The following is an 18,767-nucleotide window of genomic DNA, read 5'->3' as shown; positions in this document are numbered from 1 at the left end:
GGTACAACATTTGGTGAATTAACAATTTCCAAGGCATTAATTAAGTTTTGACACTCTCTTAAGTCCGCAGTCCCGTCCTAGTGATGCAAATGTTGCAAATGTGTTGCAAATGTTCCAAATGTTTACATTAACTCCGAGGTTTATGACTTGGAGGAATGTAAACAGAATTTTACCCTAAACTCGCATTTAGGGCTCTCGGGCGAGGCTGAGTGAAGAAATAGTCAGTAAATGTCATTTTGAAATTTAAGGTTGTTTGAAAAAAGATTACTCCAAGGTTTTTTTAGAGTGTTCTGGGTTCGAAGTTTCCTTATAGGCCGTAAAGTGGGGGTAGTGTGTGTTTGTGTCCAAGCAATGAAGAAATCCTCTGGTTAATCCACTACAGAGTACAGTTGGATTCAGATGGAATTTGTTGGTCTACAGTTTAGTTCAGATTGAAATTGTTGGAATACAGTTGGATTCAGACAGAATTTGTTGGAGTACAGTTGGATTCAGACAGAATTTGTTGGAATACAGTTGGGTTCAGACTGAAATTGTTGCATTACAGTTGGTTTCAGATTGAATTTTTGTAGTACAGTGGTGTTTAGATTGAATATGTTGGAGTACAGTTGGATTCAGATGGAATTTGTTGGTCTACAGTTTAGTTCAGATTGAAATTGTTAGAATACAGTTCAATTCAGATTGAAATTGTTGGACTACAGTTGGATTTATACTGAATTTGTTGGATTTCAGTTGGTTTCAGATTGGATTAGTTAAAGTACGGTTGGATTCAGACCTAATTTGTTGAATTACAGTTGGATTCAGACAGACTTTTTTAGAATACAGTTCAATTCAGATTGAAATTGTTGGACTACAGTTGGATTTATACTGAATTTGTTGGATTTCAGTTGGTTTCAGATTGGATTAGTTAAAGTACAGTTGGATTCAGACCTAATTTGTTGAATTACAGTTGGATTCAGACAGACTTTTTTAGAATACAGTTGGGTTCAAACTAAAAGTTTTGGATTACAGTTGGATTCAGACTTAATTTGTTGGATTACCGTTGGGATCAGACTGAATTTATTTATTCAGATTGAAATTGTTGGATTATAGTTGGATTCATACTGAATTTGTTGGTCTACAGTTGGATTCAGATTGAATTTGTAGGATTGCAGTTGGTTTCAGACTGAATATGTTGGAAAACTGATGGATTCAGACTTAATTTAATGGACTACAGTTGGATTTATGCTGAATTTGTTGCATTGAAGTTGGATTCAGATTAAATTTGTTGGAGTACAGTTGGGTTTACACTAAATTTGTAGGAGTACAGTTGGGTTTAGACAGAAGTGTGTTGGGCTAAAGTCAGATTCATGCAGAATTGTGTTGTATGATACTGCAAAGCTCTACAACAATAATGGAAACCAGAACAGAGAAGATGCGGCAGCTTTATGGCCTGAACTCACATGGTGAATCAATTTAACTTTAGCAGGTCAAAGCAAGTGGTCATCCTGGCCCTGGTCAGCCCTCAGGCCAGAGATATATCCAGCCAGCTGATTCAAACAATGTGAGAGGAAGCGTGTGAGGCATTCTCTCCTCTCAGCATTTCATTCAGTTTTCTGTAAACACTGTTTTTTTTTTTTGCTGAGACACTGATAATAAACCCGGCGATGAATTCTTGGTTTAACTAAAAAACATTGCTACAATCAACTCAGACAATTTTGTTGAGCTTCAGTCCAGATCAAATTAAATTGCATTGGGCTACAGTTGGGATTAGACTGGCTTTGTTGGGCTAAAGTCAATTTTAGACTCAATTTATTGAGTTTCAGATGGGCTAAAACACAATTCATTTGGCTACAGTTGGGATTAGACTGACTTTGTTGGGATATATTTTGTGAGTTCAGAAAGAATTCTGTTGGTTTTAGTCATGTTCAGACACAATTTGTTGGGTTACAGTTAGGATTAGACTGAATTATGTTGGGCTATTGGACTCAATTTGTTGGGCTACAGTTGGATTTTTTGAACTTAATTTGGGTTTGAACTGAATGTGTTGATCTAGAGTCAAGTAAAATGGTTTACACTGAATTGTGTTGGGCTACAATTGGATTTGATAAACTTAATTTGGTTTTAGACTCATTTATTTTAAGCAAGAGGCACATTTATGTATATTTTACTGTAAAATGTAGAGTTTTTTATTGGGATACAGCCAGATTTTGAGAGATCTTGTTGTCTACAGTTAATTTTAGACTCAACTTCTTGGTCTACTGTCTGGTTCAGATTAAATTTGAACTACAGTTGGGTTTGGATTAAATTTGTTGGGCTACAAGTTTGTTTAGACTAATTGTGTTGGGCTACAGTTAGATTCTTAGACAATAGTCTGACAATTAGTCAGACCATTTTTGACAAGCTACAGTCAAGATACAGTCAGCTTTTTGGAAAAAAAATGTAAATGTTATTGGGCTATACTCATTATAGGTTGTTCAATTTAAAATATTAGGCCTGATTAAAGCTCTAACATGAATTAATCAAGTGCACCCTTATCCTCAGACTGAATTTGTTGGGGTACAGATGGATTTGTTGAACTTAATTCCATTTTGGCCTGAATGTGTTGATCTACAGTCAAGTAAAAAAATGGTTTAGACTGAATTGTGTTGAGCTACAAAAGATTTTAGGTGGAATTTGTTGGGCCACAGTTGGATTCGTTGAACTTAATTTGGGTTTAAACTTAATTTCAGTTTGGATTGAATGTGTTGAGCCACAGTAAAGTAGAAAAAATGGTTTAGACTAAATTGTGTTGGGCTACAAAAGAAACCGTGACAATAAGTTGGGATATAGTCTGGTTCAGACTTAATTTGTTGGGATACTGTTGGGTTTAGACTGAATTGTGTTGGACTACAATACATTTTAGATGGTATTTGTTGGGCTACAGTTGGATTTGTTGAACTTATTTGGGTTTAGACTGAATTGTGTTAGGCTACAATACAATTTAGATGGAATTTGTTGGGCTACAGTTGAATTTGTTGAACTTAATTTGGGTTTAGACTGATTTGTGTTGGGCTACAAAAGATTGTAGATGAAATTTGTTGGGCTACAGTTGGATTTGTTGAACTTTATTTGTGTTTGGACTGAATGTATTGATCTACAGTCAAGTAAAAATGGTTTAGACTGAATTATGTTTGGCTACAAAATATTTTAGGTGGAATTTGTTGGGCCACAGTTGGATTCGTTGAACTTAATTTGGGTTTAAACTTAATTTCAGTTTGGATTGAATGTGTTGAGCCACAGTAAAGTGAAAAAATGGTTTAGACTGAATTGTGTTGGGCTACAAAAGAAACCATGACAATAAGTTGGGATATAGTCTGGTTCAGACTTAATTTGTTGGGATACTGTTGGGTTTAGACTGAATTGTGTTGAACTACAATACATTTTAGATGGTATTTGTTGGGCTACAGTTGGATTTGTTGAACTTAATTTGGGTTTAGACTGAATTGTGTTGGGCTACAGTCAATTTTAGGCTGAATTTGTTGAGCTGCTGTCAATTTTACACAAATATTTCTGGACATAACCGGCATGTGAGAAAAAGAAAACAGCAAAGACAGCAGGTTGTAGAAAAAGTGAAAGTGAGGGAAAGCTGAAGAGGGTGGGGTGGGATGATTTAGGGTGAAGGGACCGAGAGACATCCGCCTGGAGCTCGTCTAATCATATGCACATCTGAAAAAGGCTCTTTCCTCCTCTGAATGCAGGATTTGAAGCTGATCCTGGAGCGTCTGCATGCACTTTAATGGCTTTTTTAGGCTCCAGGACCTGCAGGAGGGGCCAGAGTTGTGTGGCTCCACTGAAGTCCAGACCCAGTCCAACATCTGGGCTGTAAAACCCCGCAGCCTGTCACTGGCCCCAAATTTAAAGTCCTATTTAAAAGGCTGAGAGAAAACCTCAGGAAATGGGGACGGTATTTTTGTGCAAGCTCTTCATGTCCAGAATAAATCAAAAGCTTTTCCAAAAAGTGATGGTGTGATAAATGAGCGACCTCTCCATTCACACAGACACACACTCAAACACACACCTGCTGCTGGGAGCATGGGGATCCTGGAAAGATAATGAAGTAAAGAGAAAAGAAAAAAGATCCTCTGACAGACGATGGAAGAAAGCCAAGGAGCTGAAACAAGCAGAACATTCAGTAAGACAGAATATGTTGGGCTACAGTTGGTTTCAGACTGAATTTGTCAGATAATATTTGGGTTTAGATTGAAAATTTTGGATTTCAGTTGGATTTCAGGCTGAAATTGTTTGGCTATGGTTGGGTTCAGAATTAAATTGTTGAATTATAGTGAGATTCAGACAGAATTTGTTGAATTATAAATTGGGTTCAAACTGAATTTTTAGATTACAGTTGTGTCCAGACTGATTTTGTAGAGTTAGAGTTGGGTTCAGGCTGAATTTGTTGGGCTATGGTTGGATTGTGATTGAAATTGTTGAATTTCAGTTGGATTTAGACTGAATTTGTTGAGCTAAAGTTGGGTTCAGATTGAAATTGTTGAATTACAGTTATGTTCAGAGTAAAACTGTGTAGGACTTAATTTGAATTCAGACTGACTTGGTTGGGCTACAGTTGAGTTTAGAATGAAATTGTTGGATTACAGTTGGATTCAGACTGACTTTGTTGAGCAACGGTTGGTGTCAGGCTGAATTTGTTGGATCACGGTTGGGACCAGACTGATTTTGTTGAGCTAGATTTGGATTCAGACTGAATTTCTTGGGCTTAAGTTGAGTTTAGATTGAAATTGTTGGATTACAGTTCTAATCAGACTAAATTTTTTGAGCTACAGTTGGGTTCAGGCTGAATTTGTTGAATTATGGTTGGGACCAGACTGATTTTGTTGAGCTAGATTTGGATTCAGACTGAATTTCTTGGGCTACAGTTGAGGCTTAGATTAAAATCGTTGGATTACAGTTGGAATCAGACTGAATATGTCGAGCTACAGTTGAGTTCAGGTTGAATTTGTTGAATTATGGTTGGGTCCACACTGATTTTGTAGAGCTACTGTTGGGTTCATATTGAAATTGTTAGATAATAGTTGGGTTCAGATTGAAATTTCTGGATTTCAGTTGGATTCAGACTGAATTTGATGAGCTACAGTTTGATTCAGGCTGCATTTGATGAGCTATGGTTGGATTCAGACTGGCTTTGTTGAGATACAGTTGGGTTCAGGCTGAATTTGTTGAATTATGTTTGGGTTCAGATTAAAATAGTTGGACTATAGTTGGATTTGGGTGGAGTTTGTTGGACTATGGTTGAATATAGATTGATGCTGTTGGGCTACAATTGGGTTCAGGTTGAGTTTGTTAGGTTGCAGTCAATCTCAGAAAGAATTTGTTGGGTTGCAAGCTCTTTGAGAATAAACTAAAAGCTTGGAGCTAAAATAAGTAAAAAAATCCAGAGAGAAGAGAACTGCAGATTTCAGGCTGGAGGAGAGAAACAGGCCAGTATATTACTGCTGTCTAGTAAAAGAAAACAGAAGAGCTGTGAACCAAAAAATTATGACCCTTAGTTTATTCGCATTCCCCCATGTTTCCACCCCTCTTGGAGGAGCTGCTAAGTGGTGTTCTGACATCACACCTGTAAAACAATCACAACGAGGCTCACACACTGTGAAACACACACACCCTGAACACAGGGCCACCTCAGTGGCCACTTTACTCTGTGGAAAAAGTGATACTCTGCGATCCGTCTGTCAGTGTCGGGAATGATTTCATTCTGAGCTCAGTTTCCAGACTCGGGGAACCTGAGAGAAAGAAACACACAGTGAACCACTGTAACCTCTGTAAACATTTTATAAGGAAGAACTCAACATGTGTAGAACAAACAGAAGGATCCAAACTCAAGCCGAGGGGATTTTCAGCTGAAACTAGTTGATTTAAGCACCAATCAGCCAGAATATTAAAACCAGTGTTATTGAATACCATCAATTCTGTAAAGCTAGTTTGTAGACTAGGATCAAGAGATACATAGAGCTTAATCATGTTAAGAACCCTAGGAACCTTTTTTTTTTTTTTTTTTTTTTTTTTTTTTTAATTAGTTTAGGAACTCTTTGAAAAGATGTGTCTTCAGTCGACGTTTGAAGACCGTGAGTGACTCTGCTGTTCTGACATCCAGTGGAAGTTCATTCCACCACCTTGGTGCCAGCACAGAGAAGAGTCTGGATGTCTGTTTTCTGTGTGTTTTGAGTGATGGAGGTTCGAGCCGAGCCGTACTGGAAGCTCTAAGAGCTGGGTTTAAGCAGCTTTCACCACTAACTAAATGTACCAAACTCCCAGAGCAAGCCATTAAAATCCCCTTACAGGATTTAAAGGACCTGCTGTAATGTTAGTCTTGGTGCCAGATACAAGAACACCTTTAGAGCCCTTGTAAAAAAAGTTGTGTGTTTAAATATAATAATAGTGTACTTCAGCTATATGCACAATAATTCAAGTACACTTTTTCTACTTATACTTACATTTTTACCTACTTAATCTGTAATTCAGTCTACTTTGAAAAAGTATACTTTATTTGGCTGTGCTGATTTTATACTGGTGATGTACTTAGTAAAAATATATGCTTAGTATTATTTTATGAAACTGTGCTTTTTATGATAAAACTATACTTTTAGTAAATGAGTCTAAAGGAGTCAAATTTGCTACACATCAATAATTTTGTGTTGACAATTTAAAACTGTGATAATGAACTTTTATGTTAAATTTATATCTAAAAAGTTTACTTTAGTTACTTTAGTGTCGGTAAAAGAACTTAAAAAAAAACTTGTAGCAATGAGATATATTGCTTTTGTTTTCCCCAGTTTATATATGTCACTCCTCAGAATGAATGTGATGTTAAATCTATATTTTAATCACATTTTTAATCGATTTTTAATGTTCAGTCGGACAGCTCACACAAATATACTTAAATTATATTAAATAGTGGCGAAAATAACATATGATTATTATACTCAATATGAATTCAGTGCTAATTTATATAATTTTAATTACAAATAAATAGTAATTAAGTACAAATTATTGGTTCCAAAATAACATAAAATAACTTAAGTAAAGACCTATTTCAGCATAATTTAAGTATACTTCTTTTTCACAAGGGAGGTCTTGTAGAGTCCCTACCTTAACAGGTCAGAGCTGTTTTGGAGGGGGAATAGAATTATGTACTGTATTTAACTTTTATTCTCTCAGCTCTTTTATTCTGTCCTTCTGTCCATCGGTGAACTCCAGCTGCTGGTTTAAACGCTGCTGCAGTGTAAATAAAGCTGTCTCTGGCTAATTGAGAGAAACATGACTGTGAGAAGAGAGAAAACAGGCAGATGAAGATGAACCAGAACCGGAGCTGGGTTATAAGATCAAAGCGCGAGAATAATCAAGCCTAATGAAGGCGTGTGCAGCCGCTGAAACAGCTTCCACAGCTAAAACCCATATTCACGACCTGGGCTTCACTCCAAATCCTCGGGACTCCCCGACAGAAAGAGCTTTGGTTTTAGAGCTTCGGGTTTGAATAAGAGCTGCAGATCAGAACGGGAGGACGAGTCAGCCTCGGCTTTTCAGAGAAACATTCAAAGCGAAAGAGAGAGAGAGAGAGGAATACATCTTCTCATTCAATGTTTTTCCCTACATAGTAAATGAATAGTGAAGTGATCCAGACTGTGAAGGAAGACATAAGGAATCATGTAGTAAATTAAAAGTGTTAAACAAACCAAAAAATACGCTGTAAAAAAGCATTTAGGTGCTCTTACCTTGTAGATTAGGGAGCTTTTAACATGTAGTTTCTGAGGCTGGAAACTTGGATGAATTTATCCTGTACAACAGAGGAAACTCTTGCTCTTCTTTTCCTGGGGCTTTCCTGATGAGAGCCGGTTTCATCATTATAATGTTCTTGATGCTTTTTTCAACTGCATTTGAGGATAGTTTCTTGATAGTAGATAGGAACAATACTCCATTTGTTCACTGTGCTTCAATGAGTACGAGCAGTGAAATTACAATAACCAAACATGTTATGAACGTGTCCCTGAATGCTGTGAGGAATAGCCTCAACATGAGCTCTACTTCCTGTATAACTGTGTCACCATATATAGTGCTGTAGTGCAACATTCTCTAGATAGGTTCTTGAAATGTTTCAGACTGACTGACCTTTATTTCTTGAACTCATTTTTTTTCTGTATTTAGTTGAGTAGTTGTTGCTTCTCATAATCTGGATTCGAACATTACTCAAATATTCACTATTCACTGTATACCTGTAACTCTACCTCTTCACTACTTTACTTTAACTGATGCTCTCAAACACTTTATTAAGAGACAAGAAATTCAAGTAATTAACTCTTGATGAGTTCAGCACAGCTGTTAACTGAAAGCCTGAATTCCAGGTGACTCTACCTCATAAAACTTACTGATCCAGCAGAGATGTGCAAAACTGTCTAATCTAAGCAAGAGGAGCTACTTTGGATAATCTAAAATTAACATATTCCGGTTTGTTTAACACTTTTTTGGTTACTTAATAATTCCATATGTTTTTTCTACATCATTTGGATAACTTTTGGGAACCCAGATGTACAATCAGTGGGAATCTGGAAGTGGTGCAGCAAACTAGGTGGCTGACAATATGGCCTGAGAATCGTGAGTTCTAATCTTCTTAGGTCAATGCTGTTTTGGCACCAGCAGCCGGAGTCTGAGAGAGCAGACCCAATCGGTCATCACCATTCCATTGTGATGCTGGCCATCTTTTAGCTGATGTATTAGAGCTGGGGATCCAGCGCTTTCCTACGAGTGAGTTGCGATGCTTAGTGATGCCTAGTGATGCTGCATTGATTGGCGGTAATTGGAAAAGCATTGCAATTGGAAGAGCATTGCAAGTGAATGGATGGGTTAATTGTCTAAGCTAGATTGCAGAGAAAATTGGTTTTAAAAATGCTACTGGCCAAAATTCGATTGCACCCATTTTACTCAAATTGAAACACAGGGTTTATCTCATGTTTCTTCCACTGTCTCTACTGGAAACACTTACCCAGAAAAAAAAACAGAGGCTCCATCCAAATATCATTTACTCAGCCAGAAACTGCAACACACCTCCTCCAGGGCTCCATTCATCACACGCAATAACGAAAACGAAAGTACTGAGTCCCTCACTGATCCAAGTATCAGACAGACAGGTGGAGGGTCAACAGCAAAACACAATGGGCTCTTTCTTTTACGCAGTAATACAGCTTTACTGGTGGCATGAGGGAAACGGTTTCCATTGCATCATCTCCGTAACATCATCATAACCATCAGCTCCTGATAACACCAGCTCCCTCGATCTAAAGCACAACCCCTCCGTGCGGCGTCTCCACCTTCCCACCAACACCAGATCAGCCTTTCAGCCATCAGTCTGACACTAAAGCATTACCCAGAAACACTCCAGACCATTAGCGAGGACACACACAATCACACACACACACACACACAACTCACTCACAGCATGTGGATGTAATTTTACAGTTAATTTTTACACTGAAAAGTGAAGGACTCAATCACATCAATCCATAAAGTGCACTTTCCGTCATCGGAACAAAGCATTACTGCTGTAAAAACATCGTTCAGATACATATGTAAGCACTAAAGGATGGATTATAGGCGAGTCATTTCCCAGAGAGGCCCATTCCAAAGATTTAAAGCGATACTTCGGCCAAAATCAAATACGAGCAGCGAGGGTTCCCAACAAGGGCTGCTCAGAAATGGAAGTGAAACAGAAGTGTAATTTTTTTTCTTATCTGTAGAAATTTAACAGATAATCTGAATGTGAAGGAATTGTGCAATTAAAAGGAGGTTCTTTATGGCATTGTGCAGCATATATACCCACAGATGTTGCAGTTGTGTCTGTAGATCCTGTAGCTATATATTTGTAGGTTTCTGAAGAACACCAAAGGAGGAAACCCCTGCTGTGTGTGGGTGAGCCTCATCCTGCTGAAAAATGCTGCTATCAGTTGGTAGTTCTGAAAAGAACTAGTCTCCAGGATGTCCTGCACATATCACTAAGATAGTGGTGTAACGGTACAGAAAAGAGAGAAAGAGAGAGAGCGAAAAAGAGAGACAGACAGCAAGAGCGAAAGCAAAGAGAGAGACAGATGGCGCAAGCAAAAAAGGGAGAGAGCAAAAGAGAGAGAGAGATGTGTGCGAAAGAAAGAATGAAAGAGAGAAAGAGAGAAAGCAAGCGAGTGAGTGAGAGAGAGAGAGCGACAGAGAGAGTAAGAGCCAGAGAAACAGATAGAGAGACAGACAGACGGAGCAAGACAGAGAGAGAGACAGACAGCAAGAGTGAAAGAAAGAGGGGGAGAGAGAGACAGGCAGATGGCATGAGCAAAAAAGGAAGAGAGCAAAAGAGAGAGAGAGAGAGAGAGAGGGGCAGGCAGGCAGGCAGGCAGGCACAGACACGCAAGCAAAAGAAAGAAAGAAAGAAAGAAAGACAGAAAGAGAGAGAAAGCAAGCAAGCGAGTGAGAGAAAGAGAGAGACAGACAGCGCGAGCGAAAGAGAGAGTGAGAGAGAGAGAAACAGATGGTGCAAGAGAGAGTGAGAGAGAGAGGGAGAGATAGACAGATGGTGTGAGTGAAATAGAGAGAGAGAGAGAGAGAGAGAGAGACTACACCTCCGATTTTGCTATTTATAGGTTTCTGTTTGAGTAAAATGAACATTGTTGTTTTATCTATTCTATCTATTCTAAATATTCCCTTCATCAGTTCATCCCCCTAAACATTTCATCCAAGACTTCACTCATGTTCGCATCTCTATTCTAATGGAAGTATCAGAGGTTTGTGAGCTTCACAGCATCTCAGTGGTTCAAGAAATTCCAGGATAAACATCCCAGTGTCAAACCACTGCTCCTAAACTGGAGCTGAACTTTTCCAAAAGCACTAAAGTCACTAAAGTGAGAAGACACAAGCACTGTATCACTCAGCTCATTCCTGTAACATCCAGCCGACGCCTTCAGCCAAACGCTGTGAGGTAACTGTGCTTCAGCCAACTGTAGAAAACCATCGTCCAGTTAAACTCACGACCACTGCACCATTGCTTCACCCCCAACCCACGATTAGGTCAAAGAAAGAATGATGATTGGTGGTTTCAGTACAGAGATCATGTACTGTAACTTGCATATGGTTTCCGTCACTCAACTTTTAATTGAACTGTTTTGTCCAATCCTTTGTTTGTTGTCCAAGCCATGTTTATTGGGCTTATTGAGCACTTTTTCACCGGCATGGTGCCGGTGCCGGTGCCAGGTTTACAAATGGTTCTTTGCATTTCCACTGCAAAATCACAGTTTCTGGGCCAGAAAAGCCGGTCTTGCTGGTCTGGAACCAGCGATCCTGTGACGCGAGCGGCCAAAGGGCGGGGCGTTGAAGCGTCTCTGGGGCAAACCTCACCTCCATTCACAGTTAAGAGCAGCAGAAGCAGCTAAATGAATGAAAATGAATCAACAGTGCTCCACTGAGGACAGCAGCATACGTTTTAAAAGGATCTCGGGTTCCGCCATGTTGTTGTTTTTTTTTATCTCCCCTCGACTTGTTGTTGCCCACATTGACGCCCACATTCACATATGTAGTGAGTGACTCCTCGGAGCAGTGAAAACACGGGCCGGTTCTTAACATGTTCTTAGCAGGTTCGCAGAAACCGGCTCCGGCTCTGGCACCAGCACTTTGTTGGAGGAAAAGAGGTAATTGTCTCTGCTAAAAATTACTATCAGTTGGAAGTTCTGAATTCTGCGCTGTGCTCTTGCAGTCATCTTTACAGGACTTTACCACGCCTAGAGAGAGTAGCTCCAGTAACAGTGCTGAACGTTCTCCATTTGTAGAGCGTCTGTCTTACCGTGAACACATGAACACTAAGGCTTTTAGAGATACTTTTGTAACCCTTTCTTTCCAGCTTCATGCAAGTCAACGATTCTTGAACGTAGGTCTTCTGAGAGCTTGATCTTTTGTGCGAAGCATCATTCACATCAAGCAATCAAGCTTCTGAAGAACAGCAAACTCAAAACTGGTGTTTTTTTTTTATAAGGCAGGGCAGCTTTTTTTAACCAACACATCCAATCTCATTACATCCTGCCTCCAATTAGCTCTTAGAAAAGTCATTAGCCCAGGGGTTCACATACTTTTTCCCCCTCATTGTGAATATTAACATGTTGTGTTCAATAAAAACATGCAAACATATAATTTAATGACCAATATATGCAGAAATCCAAGTATAATCCCAAAGGATTCACATACTTTTTCTTGCAACTGTATAATGTCTATTGCCTGTGCAACTATGGTATTGAAAATAATAATTATATATTCACCACTGTATCTCTTCACATGTCCATGTCTGTTCCCCAAAAAAGAGGTAACTGTCTCTCCATATCTCCGCCCATGTCTTCAGTGCTCCCACCTTTGTTCATTTGTAGCTCCGCCCCTTAATTACCTGCCCTCAGGTGTTTCCTGTTTCCTGTTCCCTCCATGTGTATTTAATCCCCTGGGTTTTCAGTGTTTGGTTGTCTGGTCTTGTGCGTGTTATACATCAGTCAGGTTCCTTCACTTCACTGCGTTAATGTTTAAATCCTGTTTTGTAGTGATGGGTAGATGAGGCATCATGAAGTGCTTCGACCCACGGAGAAAACACCTACTGGAACTTTAAAAAATTCCCTACAGGCAACCTAGTTGACAGACTGATTTTATGACCTAATCCAGGGGTGTCCAAAATACGGCCCGCGGGCCATTTACGTCCTGTTTCCATTTTTGGAGCGGCCCGTGAGGTATTTTAGAAATAGAATGATAGTTGGCCCGCTGTTAAGCAGGTTTTTATAATGTGAGATTCAAAGTTTGAACGCTTGGTGTCAGAAACGGACCAAAGAGTCGGAGAGGGTGCGCATTTCTAGCGCAGAAAAACGGGGCAAAAGAGTCTAAAAGCGGAGAGAGTGTGCATTTCTAGTGCAGAAAAACGGGCCAAAGAGTCTAAAAGTTGCTGTAATTAAGGAGTTTAATATTAAGAGACATCATGAAATGAAACATCAATTTGAAAAATCTTAGTTTACACAACACTGTCAAAGATAAAGAGAGTAAGTCAAGTAAAATGGTGTGTAAATGAAAGTAATCAGGAAAAAAGTATTATTTAAAGTGGTATATTTCATTATTTGTTTTATTACAGAGTCTGTGGCCCGTGACTTCAAATATATTTCTCCTTCTGGCCCCAACAAAAAAAGTTTGGATACCCCTGGTATATAGGGAATCCAAATTGTGGGAGCATTCTAGTTGAGATGTATCTAAGTTGAAATAGTGACAGATTATATATGTTTATATATTCGCTATTTTAGCTCTATAGCTGAAGCACTATCGTAGGGAAAATTGTGCTAACCTGATTTGTTGCCAAACTGTCCTTTAAACGCCAAGCGAAATGAATGATTATTTGGATTAAGCGCATGAATATGGATGGGGCTCTTAATGTGACTTTTGTTGAGCATGTTTGTGTCTCAGGGATTTAAATCCATCAGCTTCAGCTCATCTTTCCGACCCTTCAGTTCTCTCAGTGAGCTCCACGTTCTGCTGAAAGTCTGCTATTGTTTTTGAAGCAGAGCGTTAGCAGCCGCTAATGAAAAAGGATGACTTGTCAGAATGGGGCTTTCACTCTAATTGACCATATCCCTGTGATTATACTTTGAAGGGGCCTGAAGTAAAGTGAAGGGGGGGGATGTGGGGTGTGGGATGACTGCTGCCTGAACTTTCCTCTCCATTGAGGTTCCTCAGTGCCAGCCTTCCCTCATAAACCCACCGCAACTGGCTCTATGTATTATTCATCCCATTCAGCACAAGAGGAACGGTTTGGTTTAAAAACGTACAGAATTTACATATTTAAACTCAGTTTGAGTTATCCCAAATATCTATTTTGACAACTGGAGAAGTTTTAACTTCTCAAAATTTGGACATAAAGCGTTTATCACTTTGTAATGACAGACATCCCAAGTTGCAAACGTTGATTTCAGGGAGGTTACCCTAAGACCACAACCCCCCCCCCCCCCCCCAAGACTACCCCCCGCCACAAAAAAAACAAAACAAAAAAAATCTTGCGCACACACCAAAGGATAATGAAACTTTCCTTTTATATTAATTCATTTTACTTTTTTAAATTAAATTTAGAGTATTCAGATTCAGAGGTGAAATGAGTTTTATCTTTTTTCTTTTTGGAAGGTCCTGCATCTGCTTTCCTTTTTTTTTCTTTTTTTTTTTTTTGAAAAAAAGCCTTTATTTGACAAAAATTGACAGTTACAATATCACAAAAAATTGCACAACATCAAAAACATTTCATATCATCTTACAATAATTATTAATATTGCCTCCGCCCTGATCTGCTTTCTCTCACTCGCTGAACAAATCTCGTCCGGGAGGGGGAAAAACACTGCCCGCCCACACTAAAAACTGATTGGCTGTCTCAGAGACTCTTTGCAGAGAACAGGCCAATCAGAACCCTCTCTGTTTTCTCTCTCTCCTTCCCACACGCGATTAGAGAATAAAAGTCTGTGGCCTGTGTGCGCGTTTGGGGCGCTCGTTCTGAATTGCGGGAGATTATATGTGACTCGCGGGAATCAGGGAGCCACTACCCAAATGCGGGAGACTCCCGCAGCTTCAGGGAGACTTGGTTTGTCTGTAATGATGTTTTAGCACTAAAGATACCAAGTGTTGGGTGGAAGTGTTTCAGGTAGGCCTGTCACGATAAAAATTCTTCACTGCTATGAAAAACTGTCGTCTCTGCTGCTCCATGCTGTTTACACATGCAGTAATGTGCAGAGTAATGTGCACTGCTCGCTCACATCTGCAATGCACGTCCCATTGAAAACACTTAGCAAGTGAAATTATTTTATTTTTAAGCATTAAATCTTATTTTTTATCTGATAAAAATGTGTTTATGCGTTATTATAGGTACAGTAATTTGACTCAAAATAAGAACAACATACTACAAGTCACCATTCAAGTCTTGAGTCCACATTTAAGCCCAAAAAATCTGTGATTTTGCTTGAGTCAAGCCTTATTTCACTACAGTTAAAGCAGCACTAGGTAGGGTTTCCTTGATTTTTGATCTTTTTAAATAAGTAAAATTACAGCTTGAAACTCACTGCAGCGCTGCATTGAGGTGTAATAGGAGGAATACGCTCGCGAGAACTGCGACCTGCTTTCCGGCCTTTAGTTCTAACAGTTCCACAAAGACTACTGGTTCATTCTTTACAAACTAACATACAGACACTCTGACAGAAGCTGGAAAGAGAGTGAATATGTCTGTGAAAGCCAGAAAACAAGAAAGAGAAACTAATCAGCCTGAAACATTTATTACACTCTAAAACTGTAGGGGGAGCCCACGAGCACAAAATCTCGATCCGATCCTCCTTTAAGCACAGTTTCAGTAATACTGTACTGTTTTTATACAATTAAAGTAGAATAAGTTCAAAAAATGTTTTGTTTCATTTTAGCACTTTTTATATATACTGATTAATAATAACGTGGCTACAAGAACACTTTAGTGCACTATAGCATTATAAATAATAGTGCTTAGTATACTTTTATCTACTTTTTTCACTAGGGTTGAACGTTCTAAGAACGTTAAATGCAATGTTGTACCAAGCAAACATTGTTAGCCGGGTCTATACAGGTCACTGAGCCTAGCTCGAGCCTTGGCTACATTAGCTTCGTAGCTCCAGTGCTAAAACTAAAGCAGCAAAAAAAAAAATTCTCTCCTTTTCTCTTCAGGCTTTTCTCGTGGTCTCCTCCTGGATTGTGGGGACCCTCGCTTTGGCAGGAATAACAGGAAGGCTGTTTGCTTTGGCCGCCTGTTTCCCTGCACGACTTTACAGCCCCCATCGCTCAGCTAATGGCCTGCAAACCTCACAGTGACTGACAGCCTCCAGCAGCCCGTCCCCCAGCCTCAGGCTAATCAACCTTCATACGCCTTACTCCCAAAAACTGAAACATACCGAAGAAACTGACAAGAAAATCCCCCCCAATCCCCTCCTGACGCCGAGATCCTGTCCGAGCGAAAGACTGAAGGCCGATTGCTTGTGTTCAAAATAACGAAGCGCCTCAATTTTCCCATCAATTTAATCTGACAAATCAAAACTTTCCAGCTTATAAAGTTCAGTGTTCACTGAACTGCAGTAGCCAATCATTTAACGTGGTAAGACTTGTCAGATCTGCTCTAAAAAACAAAAGTAGATTAAAGTATGCTAAGCATTATTATACTATAGTGCACTAAAGTGTTCTTATAGCCACATTATTATTAATCAGTATATTAAAAGAGTGATAAAATTTAACAACTTCTTTTGTACTTATTACACTTTAATTATAGTATAAAAACAGTACAAAAGCTTACTTTTAAATTGTGCTAAGTGTTCTTAACTGTACTAAAATGGAACTATTTTAAATATACTTAAAGTAACATTTAAACATTTAAACTACTTCATGTATGTAACCCCATATTTCAAATAAGGTTACAGTAAAATTATAATACATTTAATGAGTATTTCAACAACTGTACCAGGTATTTAAAAAAAATTGACTTCCCAGATAAGAGCATCTAAGTGCTTTAACACTTTTAAGTTTAGTCTTAAGGACTGAAGGATATTTACGAAGCCCCAAAGCTGACATCATGTAAAAAAAAAAAAAAAAGGTGTGGGAACGAGATCCTAATGCATGGGAACGAGATAATTAAGCCATGGCCACGACTTATTAAGGCATGGGAACGAGTTAATTAAATCACAGCCATTAAGTTTTGACAGCTTTTAGTATGAGAATTACTGAATTAATGAGTCTTTTACTTAGAATTATTCCATGTCTCACTGCAAGACTCTCCAAAAATATCACCATAATTCATTCAGAAATGAAAAAATAAAAATAAACCAATTCGCCAAATCTCAATTTTCTTACTAAAGATTATCCTTGGATTAAAGGAGCTTTAATGTAATATTTAGTTATATTTTATTCTTTCATTTACAGAAAAGCAAGCTTTATTATTCTCCGGCTAGATTTAAATAACTCGTTCCCACACCTTAATAAGTCATGGCCACGCATTATTTTTTTTTTTTTTTTTACATGATGTCACCTTAGGGGCTCCGTAGATATTTTTTTATTGATTGACACCACTAATAATGATAATGTATAGTCGTGTAAACCCAGTTATTATGTATTACTGTTATTTAACCCTTGTGTGGCGTTCATATTTTTGTTACCCGTTTACTTTGTTACTTGTATTTAATTCAGCAAAATTAAGCAATTCTACATTAAAATGCTTTACACATGCTCGCTTCACCTAAATTGCAAGCAATATAAACAGCTTACATGGTTAATATTTGCCCTTTACCTTTCTTATGTTACATTTCTTTCAAAAAGTGCTACTCTTTTTTTATTAGTTTTTTTAATAAAATGTAAAAGAAAATGAATTAAACTCAAGATATGAGTAGAAAATTTGTTTAGTTTCAAATTTACAAATGAAGCAATGTTTATTAGCCCTTGGCCAAACATACTGTATGTAATATAAACGTGTGTGTGGGGGGGGGGGTTGTTTTGATATATGTTTTTCACAAAAAATGAGCCAATGCCAATGAGTTTGAGTTAGAAAAGATATATTTTTGTATCATTTGATGAAAAATGAGAACACCACACAAGGGTTAAACCACAGCTAGGATTTGTTTGGTGTGTGGTTTGCTTCGTTTGTGATTTTTTTAACAGAACTTGCATAAAAAGTCACTTTAAAATGAGAGAATTCCTGAAATACAAAAGCCTCAGGTCTCAAACACATTTGCAAGCCAAATCCAGACTATTCAGCATTTAAATCTGCGTAAAGTCTTCGGCTGAGAGTTGAGAGGCTGAGAGGGAAACAGGCGTGAATAGAGGAAGACTGTGGAGGAGTCACGCTTCTCCTTTTCCTCATTTAGCTCATTTGTCTGGACTCTGTGAATGAAGTTTAAGATAATTAAGCCGGAGCTTTGACTCCCACCTCAACCCCCCACTCCTCCTTCCCACCACACTGAATAAACACTCAGTATATACCCTACCCATCACTCTTAATGCATCTAAAAGAGACCCCAGACTTAGAGCTATAGGTCAGTTCCTATAGGCTGTTCCAGAAAAACAGGGGCGTGGCCGGCCCTTTCCTCCATACAGAGGTTGACAGCTCTCAGTGACGGCTCTTCTGTAGGAGCTAAATCATCCTGCCTGAAAATAAAAGCCTGGCAGCTGATGGAGAAAAACAACAGACTGCTGGAGAAAGAAAAGTTTCCAATGGTTCATCAACTCAATTACGCACTCGCATAGTAACCCATAGACTAGAGGAGGAAAAGAATACACACAGAAGTTGCTTAAACTGCCCGACTCACATGCTGCTAAATAAGAACTCACACTACACACTAAGAAAAGTAAGTACAGATTTGTACTTAAAAGGGTACAAAGCTTGTCGCTGGGGCTGTACCTTTTATTGAGGTACAAAAAGTACCTTTCAGTGAAAGTCCTTTTTTGTACCCATGTTTTTTGTGCCAGTAAAGATTATAAAAACTATAAACATTATGATCAACTAAATATGGCTCAAAAACTTGATGATCCAAAATTGTCTGGCTTTCAAATAGAAAAATGTGCAATTAAAATATATATTGTTTATTAGTACAGTGATACAGAATACTGAATGTACCTTTTGGCTGGTTAAATGGTACAAATTTGTACTTATTGCTGTTAGAAATTACTTTGTACTTCAGAGGGAACAAATCTGACCCTGTAAAGACCAA

This window comes from Astyanax mexicanus, chromosome 13 (assembly GCF_023375975.1).
Source record: "Astyanax mexicanus isolate ESR-SI-001 chromosome 13, AstMex3_surface, whole genome shotgun sequence".
NCBI classification, from domain to species: domain Eukaryota; kingdom Metazoa; phylum Chordata; class Actinopteri; order Characiformes; family Acestrorhamphidae; genus Astyanax; species Astyanax mexicanus.
Note: the sequence above shows the minus strand (reverse complement) of the source record.